We start from the raw sequence: 16,384 nt of genomic DNA, 5'->3' as shown, positions 1-16,384 counted from the left end.
CAGAAAAGTCTTAGTTAAATTTGTCCCCCCTAGGAAGCGACCCTTGCCCAAGGGGTCGCTACCTTTTAAAAAAAACAACATCCCTGGTGTCTATTGGGGCATTCCTTCTCCACGATCGCGATGCTGTGCGCGATCGTGAAGCAGGAATGCCCTGCATTGCGACATCAGGGGAGAGGAAATACTCTTTCCTCTCCCCCGATGCCTCAAGGCATCCTAAATTGGCCCTCCCGCCCCACCGGAGGCAAAACACATACCTCCTTGCTGGACGCGCTGGAAAGAAATGATTTCCAGCTCGTCCAGCGCTTCCTGATGATGTTGGCGCACACTGTGCGCGCTGACGTCATGGGGAAGAGTGGGGGGGCTCTGGGGTGGCAGCGGAAACTCTTCCGCTGCCATCCCCCCAAGTGGTGCCAAAATCGATCCCCCAGGGGGGGAGCGCTAGCACTTCCCCCCGGGGCTGTGCTCATGACGGAGCGGTTCCGTCATAAGCACAGCCCAACCGAAGCTCATGACGGAACCGCTCCGTCATGAGCATCGAAGGGGTTAAAAGAAACACTGCCAAACAAATGTCAAGTGTGGTGTGCCTTTGGTGAGGTGACGTAGTTGAACAGCAACCCCCGATTCTAAAAATCGTTCCAGCACCCCAGAGCAGTGACCCAGAATAAAATATGTTTCTCTCCCCTAAGCCCCTCATTCTGAATTGTATTAAATTCCTAGCTCTGTTAGTAAAAGACTGAATTGGAAAGTGTATGTTTTGAAGGAGAACCAAGACTCTCACTGGTTCACAGGCCTGGTAATGGAGAAACTGGTGTTGAAACAACAAGGGGCATATTTACTAAACTTTCACTCACCTCAGGGCAGCAAGCAAAGTTCTGCGCTGTCTTGCATGAAAGGGACAGAGCAGAAATGCTACATATTAACAAATATATCCAGCATTTCTGCTGTCTCCTGGCGCTGGTGCACTGTGTGCAGCCTAGCACCAACACAGGCACCATAGTGCAAGGGTGCCTGCATTACAGGAAAGATAATTTCTTCCATTTCTTAGAGACATTTTGCTCTTTCTATGTGTGCTGCAGAATAGAGCACATGTGCAAAAGAGGATATAATGAAAAATAAGAAATAACGAGAAGAAATAAAGATGTTTCTCCTAGTTATGCCTCACTTGGGAAGGTGTACCATTTTGTTGCATTTCCAGGTTTATTAGCTTTAGTAAATATGGCATATGGGTTGATGCATGGGGACGCCCATTCTGCCCCCATGGAATGCCTCCCATGTTGACATGTTATGTAACGCAGCGGAAGCAACTGCATTGCATTTAATTAATTTAGAAAACCACACAAGGCCACGCAAATCAGGCCTTGTGTTGCTTTGTAAATATTACAGAAAGCCTTTGTGTTGTCCTTGCGTCGTATTGCATGATGCAAGGGCAACACAAAGGCTTCAGAAATATGGGCCTTAGTCTTGAAATTATTTCCCATTTCTCAGGGTTTTTTTCGTAAAGGGCTTCTCCATGTTTTGAGTATTCAGGAGGCACTGTGTTAGCTCAAATCAATAAACACTGCTACCCTACCTAAAGTTGTGGTAAAATGGAAGAAAAACAAGTATCTCAAGGTACTACCACAGGTGAGAAAATGTCAGGTCATGATCAGACTGCTGGTGGTTTACAATGTCATTTATCTGTATCTATGTTTTATTGCACCATACCTTCATGCTTAATTGTTGTTTATGCCAGCCGACACAAGAACAGACACTCTACATGCTATAATATGTGCGCGAGAAACCCCTGCAAATGCTCAAAAGAAATACAATTATTCTTTAATTTTCTTTGGAATTGATTCACTTTATTTTCATTAATTGTGGCAGATTGAGCTCTCACTGTCAACATTTTATTATACATCCCACAGTGTAACAACACATCTCATAGCAAGCTGCGAACCTGCGTGCCTCCAGATTCTCGAATTAAATATTGGGCATCATGTTGCAGACACATTTTGTCGATTTCACAATAACAGGAGACGGCTCACCCGAACGAACCCCTTGACATCCAGTTGTTTTGTGCACCCACCCTACATATCCAGCTGTGCTGAAGCAAGGCCAAGGAATCTTATTCATGCCTCGGAGTTCTTTGTGAGTCAGATTGTCCTGACTGCCGATCCAGTGTGCTTTTAATCATGATGTTGCGAAACCATTCAAAACATGGGGACTTCAACATAACATATTAAAACACCATGATTTTTGTTGTATTTAGCTTGCAATCTATGCATGGGAGACAGTGGCGGCTCGCAGAGGTAACGCTGTGGGGAGGTGAGGCGTGGCGGGGGCAGGGCTGAGTGGGGGGTTAGCGGAGTCCGACATACGACAGCAAAGGTGAGCGTAAATAAATAAATATCTGCCGTCGTATGTCATTACATTGAAAGTGTAAGTGAAACAAGCCTATCAGCATATTTCACTTTCACTGCTTTATTGCTCGCGGAGCTTTCTCAGCTCCTGAGCACCGAAGTACAAGAGAGAGGAATCATTGGAAAGGGGAGAGGTACTTACCTTTTCCTAGTGGATCCCTGCTTGGGGATCACGGCAGGAGGACGATCTCCAATCAGTAATCCACTACTAGACACTAGGGAGGGGGTAGCAGCCCCTAGGGCAAAGGATTTTGCTCCCCCACCTCTCCTTGGCCAATTCAGTCTTTCTGCCTCCCCCTGGGGGCAATAGCCACTCATCAGCCCCTCCAGAGGACAGAAATGCCCACTAGGCGCCAGGGACTGTTATTTTCAACGTTTAGAGGTGGGGCTGCAGTACAATCTTTCCAATCTTTCTGCCCCCTCCTGGGAGGCAGATATGGGCAATATCCCCCGATCTTCTCGGTGGGGGGCACAAAGCCCACTAAGCACCAGGGAAATTTTTTGTATTAGTGTGGGGATGGGGGCTGCCCAAAATGGGCATGCCAATGCCCACATCCCTCCAAAAAATTAGGCACATTATTTCTGCCCCATGGGGGAAATAGCCCCCGATCTACCACCCCCGGGCGGACAGAAAGCCCATTAGGCACCAGTGACCATTTGTTTCTTTGTGTAGGAGTAGGGGCTGCCCAGAATGGACATGCCGATGTCCTCCAAGAACAAATTGGCACAGTCTTCCTGTCCTTTTGAGGGGAAGGCATGGGCGACAGCCCCCCCAATCTGCCAGCCGGGGGACAAAAAGCTCACTAGGCACCAGGGACAATTTTTTTTCTTAATGTAGGGATGGGGTCTGTCCAGAATGGTCATGCCAATGCCCCCACACTGCCAAAATGGACACAGTCTTTCTGCCCCCTAAGGGGGCATATGTGATCAATAGCCCCGTATCAGCCCCCGCGGGGGGCAGGAAGCCCACTAGGGACCAGGGACTACTTTATTCTTTGTGTAAAGTTGGGGACTGCCCAGAATGGGCATGTCAATGCCGTCACCCCTTCCAAAAAATAGGCACAGTCTTTCTGCCCCCCCTGGGGGGCAGATATTAGCAACAACCCCCAATTTGTCTCCCTGGGGGGCAGATAGCCCACTAGCTACCAGGGACTATTTATTCCTATGTGTAGGGGTGAGGGCAGCCCAGAATAGGCATGTCGATGACCCCTCCAAAAAATGGACATAGTCTTTCAGCCTCCCTGGAGCTCAGAAATCTCACTAAGCACCAGGGATTATTTTTTATATAGTGTAGGGTCCTGAGCTCAGGAGCCATCTAGGGAAACCTACTAAAACCAGATATTTCTGAAAAATAGACACCAGGGGGAATCCAGGGAGGCATGGCTTGTGTGGATCCTCCAAAGCTTTCTTACCCAGAATCCCCTGCAAACCTCAAATTTAACACGCAAAAAATCACATTTTGCTCACATTTCTATGAGGAAACATTGTGGGATCACTGGGCCGACTCTGCTTTGGGCACCCACACAAGTGAGGTATTATTTTAACCAGCAGATTGAGGAGAACACTGGGTGGTAGGAAATTTGTGCCGGCTTAGTGATCCTACACAAAAATGTGAAAGAAATCAGATTTTGTAGCTAATTTTGAGGCCTAGGCATACTAATGCTTGTGCAGGATTTGCGTCACTTTTGTGATGCAAACCCGGTACAATGAGTTAAGGTAAGATTTACTATTCAAAGCAAACCAGGATTTGTGTTGGATAGTATCCCAAAGTGACACAAAGATGCACTATGCTCTGCTTTACATTATTTTGAGTCAAGGAGGAGTTCCATGCGTGGTGATGGGGTAACCACCCATGGGTTTACACACAAATCACTCTCTGCAAACATTGGTAGACAGGAATTTGCACCAAAATCCTATGCCTCATTGAGGCAGACACATCATGGAGAAATGTTTTACTTTCACCTTGTTTTCCAATTGTGTATGTGTGCTGTGAATCTGTGTAATTTAGTGCTCCATATATTTATATCCAAATTATACTCAATGCGTGTTTACCATAATAATCTGTGTACATCATATTAACCAAATGTAGTACGTGTCTATATTTACCTTAGTGAGAGCCACCCATGTAATTATCTGAACTTTCATCAATGTATTTGCATTAAAAAGAACCACATGCATATATTATCAAAACATAGTCGATCTATTTACTCATGCTAACTAAATTTGCTTGGAAGCCTTGTTGATTTAAAGTTGACCTAACCAGGCTCGAGTTACACATATTTCATTTATAAATGTTTTGCAAGTTTCTTGTTCTTTTCCCTGTGCAGGTGTCTTATCAGCACACACGTTAGCTCGAATGGGCTTATTGTTATTGTATAGAACTGATAGGTAGTGGAAACTTAATCAGAACTTGGCTTCAGACATGGAAACTATGACGGTGGGAGAGATCATCCTGTACCAGGCAGACCGTGCTGATCATACATCCAAGGTCTCATAAATGTTTGCTTTATTGTACAGGACTGCAGGGAGTTTACCTGCTCCCAGAGAACTGCCATACTTGGTTTGCCCATTTGGTGTAAACTGATATGGAAAGGCTTCTTATACTTTCTTTCCTGTATTAATTATTTGTTCCATAGGATAGTTTAGCAAATCCTGTCCTGACTTTGCTGACTAAAGACCTTTTCCCAACTCTGCTGATTTCCTGTGCTCGAATGTTTAGCTTCATGCTCGAGCACTCACACTTTCCCCCCAGAACGTTAAACTTGGTTCATCTAATGCTTACATCATATTCCTTGTAGAAATTCCCCTTACCACTTTCAATGCTTTATTTGGAACAGGAAACACCCTCTAAGGACCATGTTTATTTGATATTTTGCCTTCTCTCTGTAGTTATGCTTTGCATTTTCTTCCTCATAAAATGTAATACAAATTGCATGATTACTTTAATATGTATGCTCTTGCTATATATTTGCTACAATTTTACTTGTTGTTTTAACTTGAAACGTTGACTCCATTTGCTAATAAAACGGTTATGGTTTGGCAACATCCTCTCTGTTGTTTCTGTGGAGCCACATTGGTTTCACTGTCATTGAAATGTATTGCCCATATAGGCTCCTTTCTTGCACTTAAAGTTGACAATCAAATGTCCATATGACCAGGGGAGAGTCTGTTTGATGACTTTACTAAGAAATTGAGATACAGGAATCTCCGCTTCATCAGCTGCACTGTGTAGCACACATACAAGGAAGGAAAAGCCTTAAAGCATTTTTTGTACTGGAAGGTACACCTTCCAGTACAAAACGTATGCTTCAGGGAATTTACACTCCCTTGTATCACAAGGGTGTGCGCATTGGCACATGGCTGCTAAAAGTACTCCAGCATACAGGAAATTAAACATGCATCATATCTTAGTAGATATTTGTTGGAAGCTGGTTTATTAGTAGGGGTAGCTATGCACCTACCACTAGCAAAAAGGTCATCAACACACACAATATTAGGCCCAGACAAGTTCTCAATAAATCATTCCCTTGCTCAACTAGCAGGCAGGCTTAACTTAAGAGACAGGTGTGTAAAGCATTTCAAAACACCAATATATTAAATAAATAAGGCACAACAAAAATCCACAACTCATTTATTAAAATATTTTCATGAATAAAATGATGTAACAACATCTAAAATCCAACATAGGGAACCGGAGAAATGAATTTTTAAAGAATAAACACTGTACAGCACTTAAAAAATAAATACGCCAAATTAGGATTTCTGGTCATGCTTGACCTGGACAAAGTCAAAGTTTGAGGTCAACCGCGATGGAGCCCTGGTCGGATACACTAAGCAGTAGGCCTTGGTTAAAAATGTACCTTTACAATTAGAAGGTTTTCTGGAGGATTTTCTCTCGTCATCAAGCAAGGCGCCTCTTCGGGCTAGTATTTGAGTCCATGACAGCTGCTTGGATTTGCGTGAGGTCTCTGTGAAATCCTGAAAGTCTTGAGCTCCAGAGCTTTCAGTGGGACAAATCTGAAATCCATGCCAAGTCACAGTTCGAAGTTGGTGGCTTGGCTCTCGTCGACGCGCTAGTCACCTTATGGAGTTTTTTCACAAAAGTTCCCCAAACTTCAGGAGGTGCTTCCTGAATTTCCTTTTGGGAGTTCAAATTGTCCACAAACAAAATCCAGGGTTCCATAGTCTCGGAGTTGTCCTTGGGTGTTCGGACTACAGTTCCCAAATCCTTGAAAGTCCAGCTGAAGGTGGTCAGCTGGGTTCTTCTTGCTGGAGCTGATGGAGGTGGAGCTCTTTTAACCTGTTGCTTTCAGTGAGTCCACTCCTCTTTTTGAAACAAGGTAAAATCCTTAGGGCTGTAGTTTCTTTTGCCAGATTTGCATCACTTTTGTGATGCAAACCCGGTGCAATGTGTTAGGGTAAGATTTACTATTCAAAGCAAACCAGGATTTGTGTTGGATAGTATCCCAAAGTGACACAAAGATGCACTATGCTCTGCTTTACATTATTTTGAGTCAAGGAGGAGTTCCATGGGTGGTGATGGGGCAACCACCCATGAGTTTAGACACAAATCCCTCTCTGTAAACATTGGTAGACAGGAATTTGCACCAAAATCCTATGCCTCATTGAGGCAGACACATCATGGAGAAATGTTTTGCTTTCACCTTGGTTTCCAACTGTGCATGTGTGCTGTGGATCTGTGTAATTTAGTGCTCCATACATTTATATGCAAATTATACTCAATCCGTGTTTACCATAATAATCTGTGTACATCATATTAACCAAATGTAGTACGTCTATATTTACCTTAGTGAGAGCCACCCATGTAATTATCTGAACTTTCATCAATGTATTTGCATTAAAAAGAACCACATACATATATTATCAAAACATAGTTGATCTAGTCACTCATGCTAACTATATTTGCTTGGAAGCCATGTTGATTTAAAGTTGACCTAACCAGGCTCGAGTTACACATATTTCACATTTATATAAATGTTTTGCAAGTTTCTTGCTCTTTTCCCTGTGCAGGTGCCTTATAAGCATAGTCATTAGCTAGAATAGGCTTATTGTATAGCACTGATAGGTAGTGGTGGTAACTTAATGGGAATTTGGCTTCAGACATGGAAACCATAACGGTGGAAGAGATCTTCCTGTACCAGGCAGACCGCGCTGATGATACATCCAAGGTCTCATAAATGTTTGCTTTAGCACAGCACTGTAGGGAGTTTACCTGCTCCCAGAGAACTGCCAAACTTGGTTTACCCATTTGGTGGAAACTGATATGGAAAGGCTTCTCAAACTTTCTTTCCTGTATTCATTATGTGTTACATAGGGTAGTTTAGCAAATCCTGTCCTGACTTTGCTGACAAAAGACCTTTTCCCAACTCTGCTGATTTCCCGTGCTTGAATGTTGAGCTTCATGCTCGAGCACTCATACTTTTTCCCCAGAACCTTCAACTTGGTTTATCTAATACTTACATCATATTCCTTGTAGAAATTCCCCTTACCACTATCGATGCTTTACTTAGAACAGGAAACACCGTTTAAGGACCATGATTATTTGTTATTCTGCCTTCTCTCTGTAATTATGCTTTGCATTTTCTTCCTCATAAAATACAAATTCAGATTGCATGATTATTTTAATACGTATGCTCTTGCTATATATTTGCTACAATTTTGCTAGCTGTTTTAACTTAAAATGTTGCCTACATTTGGTAATAAAACGGTTATGGTTTGGCAACATCATCTCTGTTGTTTCTGTGGAGCCACATTGGTTTCACTATAATTGAAATGTATTGCCCATATAGGCTCTTTTCTTCATTTCAAGTCGACAATCAAAGGTCCATTGGATCAGGGGAGAGTCTGTTTGAAGACTTTACTAAGTGATTGAGATACAAGGATATCTGCTTCATCAGCTGCACTGTGCAGCACATATACAAAGAAGAAAAAGTCTTAAAGCATTTTTTATACAGGAAGGGACACCTTCCAGTACAAAATCTATGCTTCAGGGATTTTACACACCCTTGTATCACAAGGGTGTGCACATTGACACATGGCTGCTAAAAGTACTCCAGCATACAGGAAATTAAACATGCATCATATCTAAGTAGATGTTTGTTGGAAGCTGGTTTATTAGTAGGGGTAGCTATGCACTTACCACTAGCAAAAAGTTCTCAATAAATTATTCCCTTGCTCAACTAGCAGGCAGGCTTAGCTTAAGAGACAGGTGTGTAAAGCATTTAAAAACACCAATATATTAAATAAATAAGGCACAGCACACAATAAAAATCCACAACTCATTTATTAAAATAGGAAACATTTCCATAAATAAAATGATATCAAAACATCTCAAATCCAACATAGGGAACCCAAGAAATGATTTTTTAAAGAATAAACACTTTACGTCGCTTAAAAAACAAATGCGCCAAATTTGGACATCTGGTTGCACTTGACCTGGTCAAAGTCAATGTTTGAGGTTTACCACGATGGAGCCCTAGTTGGATACACTAAGCATTAGGCCTCGGTCAAAATTTAAGGCCAGGATTTGAGTCGATGACGGCTGCTTGGATTTGCGCAAGGTGTGAAATCCTGAAAGTCTTGAGCACCAGAGCTTTCAGTGGGACAAATCTGAAATCCGGGGCAAGTCACAGTTCTAAGTCGGCGGCTTAGCTCTTATAGACGTGCCGATCACCTTATGGAGCTTTTTCACAAAAGTTCTCCAAACTTCAGGAGCTGCTTCCTGAACTTCCTTTTGGGAGTTCAAAGTGTCCACAAACAAAATTCAGGGTTCCAAAGTCTCTGAGTTGCTTCTTGGGTGTTCGGACTACAGTTCCCAAATCCTTGAAAGTCCAGCTAAAGGTGGTCAGCTGGGTTCTTCTTGCTGGAGCTGATGGAGGTGGAGCTCTTTTAACATGTTGCTTTCAGGGAGTCCACGCCCCTTTTTGAAACAAGGTAAAATCCTTAGGGCTGTAGTTTCTTAGTGTGCAGCAAGTGCAGTCGTTCAGAGTGCAGACCTCTTGATGCAGGCCAGGGTTCCAGCAGGGCAGTCCTTTTTCTTCTTGTAGTTTCAGGCAAGAGATCTGAGTAGATATGCAGCTCTTTCACATTTATCTAGTGTTCTGGGGCGACAAGAGCGGGGGCACCACTGGCCAATAGGATTTAGGGTGCCACCCAAAAGTACAACACCTTCCTTCAAAGTGTGGCATATTCTTGTCCCACAAAGCACTGTACTTTCAAATTCAAAATGGAAAACTCTCTCCTTGGGGTTAGGAGCTGGCTAATTCAACCTACTGGTGTGTTTCATTTCCCTTAAAACTCCCATTCCATACCTCCTGAAAATTCCATTCCTGGGGCTCCCATCTGGCTGGGTGGGTAGAGGAACAGGGGGTAGGCCTGGCTTGCATCCTTACTGTCCTGCTCTCTTTGAAGCCCAGTTTATTTTCCTAGCCCCCTTCCTGGCCTGTTCTCTGCAGCTGCAGATCTCCCACCCCACCAGATAACATCTGTCTCTGTGAGGGCCACTTGCTACCTCATCAAAGCAGTTTGGCTCAGCCTGTTAAGAATGGCCAATCAGGAGAGGCTGCTAGAAGGCTGTACCAGTTATGATAAATTCAGCAGTGGCCAGTTGTTGGATTTTTCATTACCAATCTTTTAAGTCCTTGAAATATTATTTTAGCTCATTCCTGTCAATAGATAAATAGATATACTTTATTAAAGCATTCTTGTGCAAGCAACAGAGTTAAAATACTACAATGGGGAAAAACAAAATTGGTAGTTTTTCCCTTACTAAGATATATGAAACATCTTTTAAAAAGGCCCTGCTCATTTTTACATGTCACCCTACCCTGGGGTCACCTAGGGTAGATCTTAGGGGTGACATATATAAAAATATGGTAGTTTAATTCTTAGGAAGTACCTTTAAATCAGAAGTGGAATTTGCATATAATCTACATTTAAAAGCAGTTTGCAAAGCAGGGCTGACTTTTAAAATGACAGCAGGCAACACAGCAGTGCACACTTAAGTGTATGACATATGCTCGGCCTCTTAACCTACATTCCCTAACATATACTATGGAGTTACAGGTAGGTTGTACCAATTGCAATAACACCTAATAATCATATACTTTTTTATCAGAGCACTGGCCCTGGGCCTGACTAGCAGAGTCCATGGCACAGTCAGAGTTAGTTACCACCAGTATCAGTCAAACAATGTGTGTGATCAGGGCAAAAAGGATGACTTTCCTACAATATGGCACTTCTTTTCTTTCTACCTTTGACACAAGGCAGTACAGCAACTTTGGTGTAGCATTGTTTTGCATCAAGGAATATAACTGGACCTCAATCTCACACACATTCACTCACTACCTGCACAGATTCTCAGTCAAACACACATGATTGTACATATAGACACACTTGCTCAAACACATGCGAGCTCTCCCTCACTTAAACAGACTTTCACCCGCAATCATGCACACAACATACATTCAAAACCACTTTTACTTACCACAGCTGCCACCCAAGGTTCCATTCCAGCTTTTACACTATTAGTGTAATGAAAAACAGGCACAAAATAAGGGATGCGGTGCTGCCCCAGCGTTCTTTTCATAGAGTTTGCCACATCTGAAGCCAGGGGTTGTAAAAGCAGATGCAGGGGTCCCAATGGGCAAGCTGGGGTTTGCAGCTGCGATCCCTGGCGACCACTAAATGACAGGGATGGTATATATTGCAGCAAACGAGATAATCAACTCATGGAAGAAATAATCCAAGAAAGAATGCGTCCACCTAGAAGACCTTTTGACCCCCTTTCCTCACAAGTAGTCTGAAAATTTGAGAATAGAGCAAAAATATGTAACTGGTAGAGAAGAGAAACTTGAATGAGTATTGATAATGGAACATGACTAGATAACAACCAAAGCAAGGGAGATGGTTAGGGGGAAACTCATTATTCTTGTCTAGGGTCTAAAGCTGTTCTTGATGGTTGTCTTAATATGAATTTCAATGTGAAATATTTTGTTTTGAGATTTCTGCTTCTACTTAAGTACTTTGGTGGGTTCCCTGTTTAGAAGGCAATGATAATACAGTCAATTTTAGACCACTCAAGATCTGAACTTATTGAAATCTCTTTATGTACCTGGGCTAGACTACATTTAGTCCACATTTCTACCTTAACTATGTCAGGATCTTATTCAAGAGTGCCTTTCAAGTTTCTTTATATTAGGATTTTGGACTGGTGTAAGAAAGTGGGCTGTTAGTTGTGAAAGATGGGAATCGCTAACAAATAAGAAGTTGGCAACCTTTAATTTACTAGGGACTTTTTGTACCCTTTTGTAGTACTCGAAGGGGTAGCGAAGCAGAGCATTCCGAGTCCTACTCAGGGGAGGTAGAATGGGCTAGTACCCCAGTTCGGTAGCTTGCAACAAACGACACCCAATAATTCAGGTCCAGCCATTGATTATATTTTTTAAATGAAAAAAATACTTTCTGGCACACACACTACTTAATACTATGCATTAATTCAAAAATATGTATAAGTAGGCAGGTGGAAATACTGATGGTGACACCGTCCTAGCGAGCCATGAACCCTAAAACAACAATACTCCCCACATTTACGCAACACATCTTTGGGCAGTTATCTAAAGGCAGGTCTACTAGCTTTATCAGGGTGTCACCACATTAATAAAAAAGAAAAATGTGTCATACAAACTAATGCAATGCCATTAAAATCACTTTGGATGGGACCCTCTTGCAATGACCTTTATTAAACCATACAGTATCTCATTGTCAGTTTTATCTCAGTCAATAAAATATTCCCAATTCAGTTTAATGTGTGTATGAATCTTCATACTACTGCTACACACTCCAGAACCTAGAGGGGAAGAACCCAAGTTGCGTAAGCCCTTGAAACCACAGAGACTTTTTCCTGGGGTCACAGCCCCCTTGGAGACTTATGACGATTAATGGACATTATCACTGGGGCTCCACTAGGGACTGATGCACTGCTGGCAACCCTTAAAACAACTTTTTCATTTTGGAGGGTGTCCCGACCCTCTGCAGCAGCATCGGAAAACACATACAAATACTTACAGCCCCATGGGAGCTTCTGTAGGGCTCTCCTGAACCTGATGATAATGGAATGTGGGCCTATTGGGCCATACCCTGACATGCAGCCATGTTCTTTTTTCTTTTTGTGAATTGAATTGTAGGTTCACATTTTGTCATTCATTTTGGAGGTCTAGTGTGCATGCACCTCCATTGGGGCACTCAATATGTGCTTGGCTTCAGTGCCACATGGAAACCCGAGTGGTCCAGTCAGCTCTCCAACTTGCAAACCCCTTTCCATGCAAGTGCAGTAGCTGGCATTCTCTCTTCTGCCGACATGGATCATGGGTGAGTCTCTTCAAGGTTGCACCTCCTCCTGCCACCAGACATAGGCATGGGGACTCCCTCCCCAAACGGTTTTTGGGGAGATAGGGTTTCCCGAGGACATTTTCTCAATGTATGAGTGTGCTGACGCTCCTTCAGTTGCATCAGCCCCCAATGAGATGGGGGACCCCAAGGGCATCAGACATGGTAATGGGGAAGGGGTTTGTTTGACTGCCAGGGCCTTGGACTTCCCCAAGTTAAATTTAACAGTCACAGCTGACTGCTATGCACTCCATTTCCTGCCCAATTCCCCAGAGGATTGAATTTCCAGTCCTCAATCCGGCCCTGTTGGGCAGATTTTAGCAATTGTAGTATTGTTGTACCCTTGGTGGCAAACCCTAGCCACCAGGTTTATGATCATCATGCCTCTCTGCCTCTAAAAATAATTTTGCTTCAAGGAGCTTGTTTTCATTCATTCATTCATTAGTCTTTATTATCGATGTATTTCATCATAAAAGACATTTACAATACAAAGAAAAAATAAAACAGAATACATGATAATAACAAATCCAGGAAAACACACTAAAAAATAATCATATAGACAAATTACGGTAACCTAATGCCTCTTGTTTCTGATGTACCAAACCCAAGCCAAAAATTTAGCAACAGCAATAGCAGCAAATTCACTAGGGTCGAAACGCAAAATTTCAAGTGCTTCTGACCCTTGTCTTGTTCCCAAGGTACGACATGTTGGTTTGAGCCATTTAGCTCGGGGTGCAGCATAGGCGGGGCAGACAAAAAAGATATGACCAACAGAATCAACACAGTCAGTACACCTTTTACAAGAATCACAGGAAACACCCTTCCATTTTTTTGTAAAAGAATTAGTCGGAAGAGTGCCTACTCTAAATTGGTGGTAGAGTTTCCTGTCTCGAGGTCTGGTGATGATATCCCAGTAGGCCTCAAGATGAGGGATTTTTTTTGAGCCAAGAACCTGCCTGTCAAGGACTCTGCAGAAGCTGAGGTTAGATGATTTTGCTGGACCATTGTCCAATAAAGGCCCTTAAGATCTTTCTTGGAGGGAAAGGGGTTATTGGCCGGGTCGGTCCAGAGAATACCCAACCCCATGGAATCCAGGAGTTGTTTAGTCTGTCTAAACCAAGGGATGTTACCAGCCCCCAAGATGGATCGAACGTCAAGAAATGCCTTGGCATAGAGGCCTAACTCGGGGACTGTCCATAATCGCCTCCAGAAAGCCAATGGCTTGAACCTAGCAATGTCATCAAAAGAGTGACAGCCAAGATCCAACAGGAGCGGTTTTACTGGGGTAGAACAAGGAAGGCCCGTAAGCATTCTGAGAAATTTATGTTGTGCCTTAACCAGGGGAGAAAGATCGGCAAAACCCCAAAGTTCGGCGCCGTAAAGGATCGCCGAGTTTATCCTAACATTAAAGATTTTAATGGGGGGGCCTATCATTCTCGACTGGGATTGCTTTTGTTCTTTAACTAGGCAACCAGAAAGCTGGGCAAATTTAAGAGTTAGAACATCAATTTGCGGCCTCCAATCCAGCTTGTTTTCAAATACTACCCCCAGATAGGTCATGACATTAGTTCGTTCGAGCAGGACGTTGTCCATGGAGACATGGCCCTTCACACCTCTCCCTTTGTTGAAAACCATATATTTGGTTTTGGACACGTTAACAGACAGGTCAAAATCAGAGCAAAAGTTGGTAAAAACATTCAGAGCCACCTGTAATCCAGACAAAGTCTGGGAAAGGAGTAGGGTGTCATCGGCAAACATAAGGAGTGGAATTTTAATACCACCCAACGTTGGGGCGTCCGTGGAAATGGAAGAAAAATACTGGACAACTCTGTTAATAAACAATAAAAACAGAGTGGGCGCAAGGACGCACCCCTGCCTGACACCCCTATTGACCCTAAATCTATCTGTAACCTGGCCCTGTTTCCCCCAACGAACTTGTGCAAAGTTATTATCATGGAGCCTAATGATGATATTCAGGAGATCAACTGGGATCCCTTGCTCCGCCAATACACTCCAGAGTTTAGTCCTATTGACTAAGTCAAATGCTGACCGAAGATCTACAAATGCAGCATATAGTGTGCCACCACACAGATAAACCGTCTTCCAGACAATCAATTGGAACTTGAAAGCCTGGTCGATGGTGCTGGTACACAGTCTGAAACCGGCTTGCAAAGGAGAGATGATGTCCTCCCGCTCAATCCAGATCTGGATTCTTGCCAGGATCATTCTAGCGATGATTTTCTGGACAGAGTCAATTAGACTTATCGGGCGGTAGTTCCCCGGGCAGGAGCGGTCTCCTTTCTTAAAAATAGGAAGAATCTCAGCCCCCCCCCCCAAGAATCAGGAATGTCGGCCCCTCTGACTATGGCATTAGCAAAATGTACAATATAAGGCACCCAATTCCCAAGGTCAGATTTAAAAAGGTCCGTGGGAACACAATCCATACCCGGTGCTTTACCACTTGGAACCTTTCTTAAGGCCTTTTCTACCTCAACACAGTCGAAGATTAAGGTCGGGGAGGTGGACAAGTCCCTGTATGTTACTAGGGCAGGCCCCTCGACCTGTGAGGGATCCAAGAACTGGGATTCAAAGTGCGCCACCCAAGCATCCGGAGGTACATGGTTGGTGGGGACCTGGCTGTTCTGTGAATTGCCCCACTTAACAATGTGCCAAAACAAGGTTAGGTTCCGATGTTTACTGGCAGCCAGAAGGTCGTTCCAGTGATCGTTGTCCCACTCTTGTTTGGCCTTGACTTTGGCCTTATTATAATCTTTTCTAGCCAATCTGATATTAACCGGATCTTTGATGGTAATAGCAAGTTTTAATTTGCTATATGAGTCTCGGCAAGCTTTATTGTACCAGGTAGATGGTTTTAAGATAATAGATTTCTTTGCCTTACAAGGTTTAGAAAAAAGAGATTTAAGGTCAGAGAATAGGTGGTCATGTACAAGTGTGGCTTTACCAACAACATCCTCAGTGCTCTGGAGAGACTGTAAAGCGTCCAAAGCACAGGAGACCTTGAAGCCGATCTCTGATAATAGCGCACTATCAACAGCAACCTTGTCCCAGCGTACTCGCCGTTGATCATTAGATAAGACGGCTTCTGCAGTCACTATTTCAGAGGGTTTGATTCTATATGCTGGACAAAGTGAGAGACTCAAAACCAATGGGTTATGGTCACTCTCGGGGCGGTCAAAAACCACCATATCGCATAATGTGGACCAAAACTCCACTTTAACAAGGGCATAGTCAATTCTGCTATTACAACGTCGGCCATCAGAAAAAGTCATCTTTCCACCCTTATCAGAGGCGGTCCGCCCATTGGCAGCCCTGAAACCCCGCTCCATACATAAACCCATCCACTGGGTGACAGACTCGGTCCACCTCTTGATAGGTGGAAGATCGAGAGGAGGAATATTTAGAATCGCGTCCACCTCCCATGTAAGTGAATCGGAGGCAAAGAGCAGGGGTTCGAAACAGCAATTTAGATCACCCACAATGAAGACATTAGTGCCTGTATTAATAGTGTCCAAAAACCCATCCAGTTGTAGGAAGGTATTAGTACCACGTCCACCTGG

The sequence above is a fragment of the Triturus cristatus genome, chromosome 7 (genome assembly GCF_964204655.1).
Source record: "Triturus cristatus chromosome 7, aTriCri1.1, whole genome shotgun sequence".
NCBI classification, from domain to species: domain Eukaryota; kingdom Metazoa; phylum Chordata; class Amphibia; order Caudata; family Salamandridae; genus Triturus; species Triturus cristatus.
Note: the sequence above shows the minus strand (reverse complement) of the source record.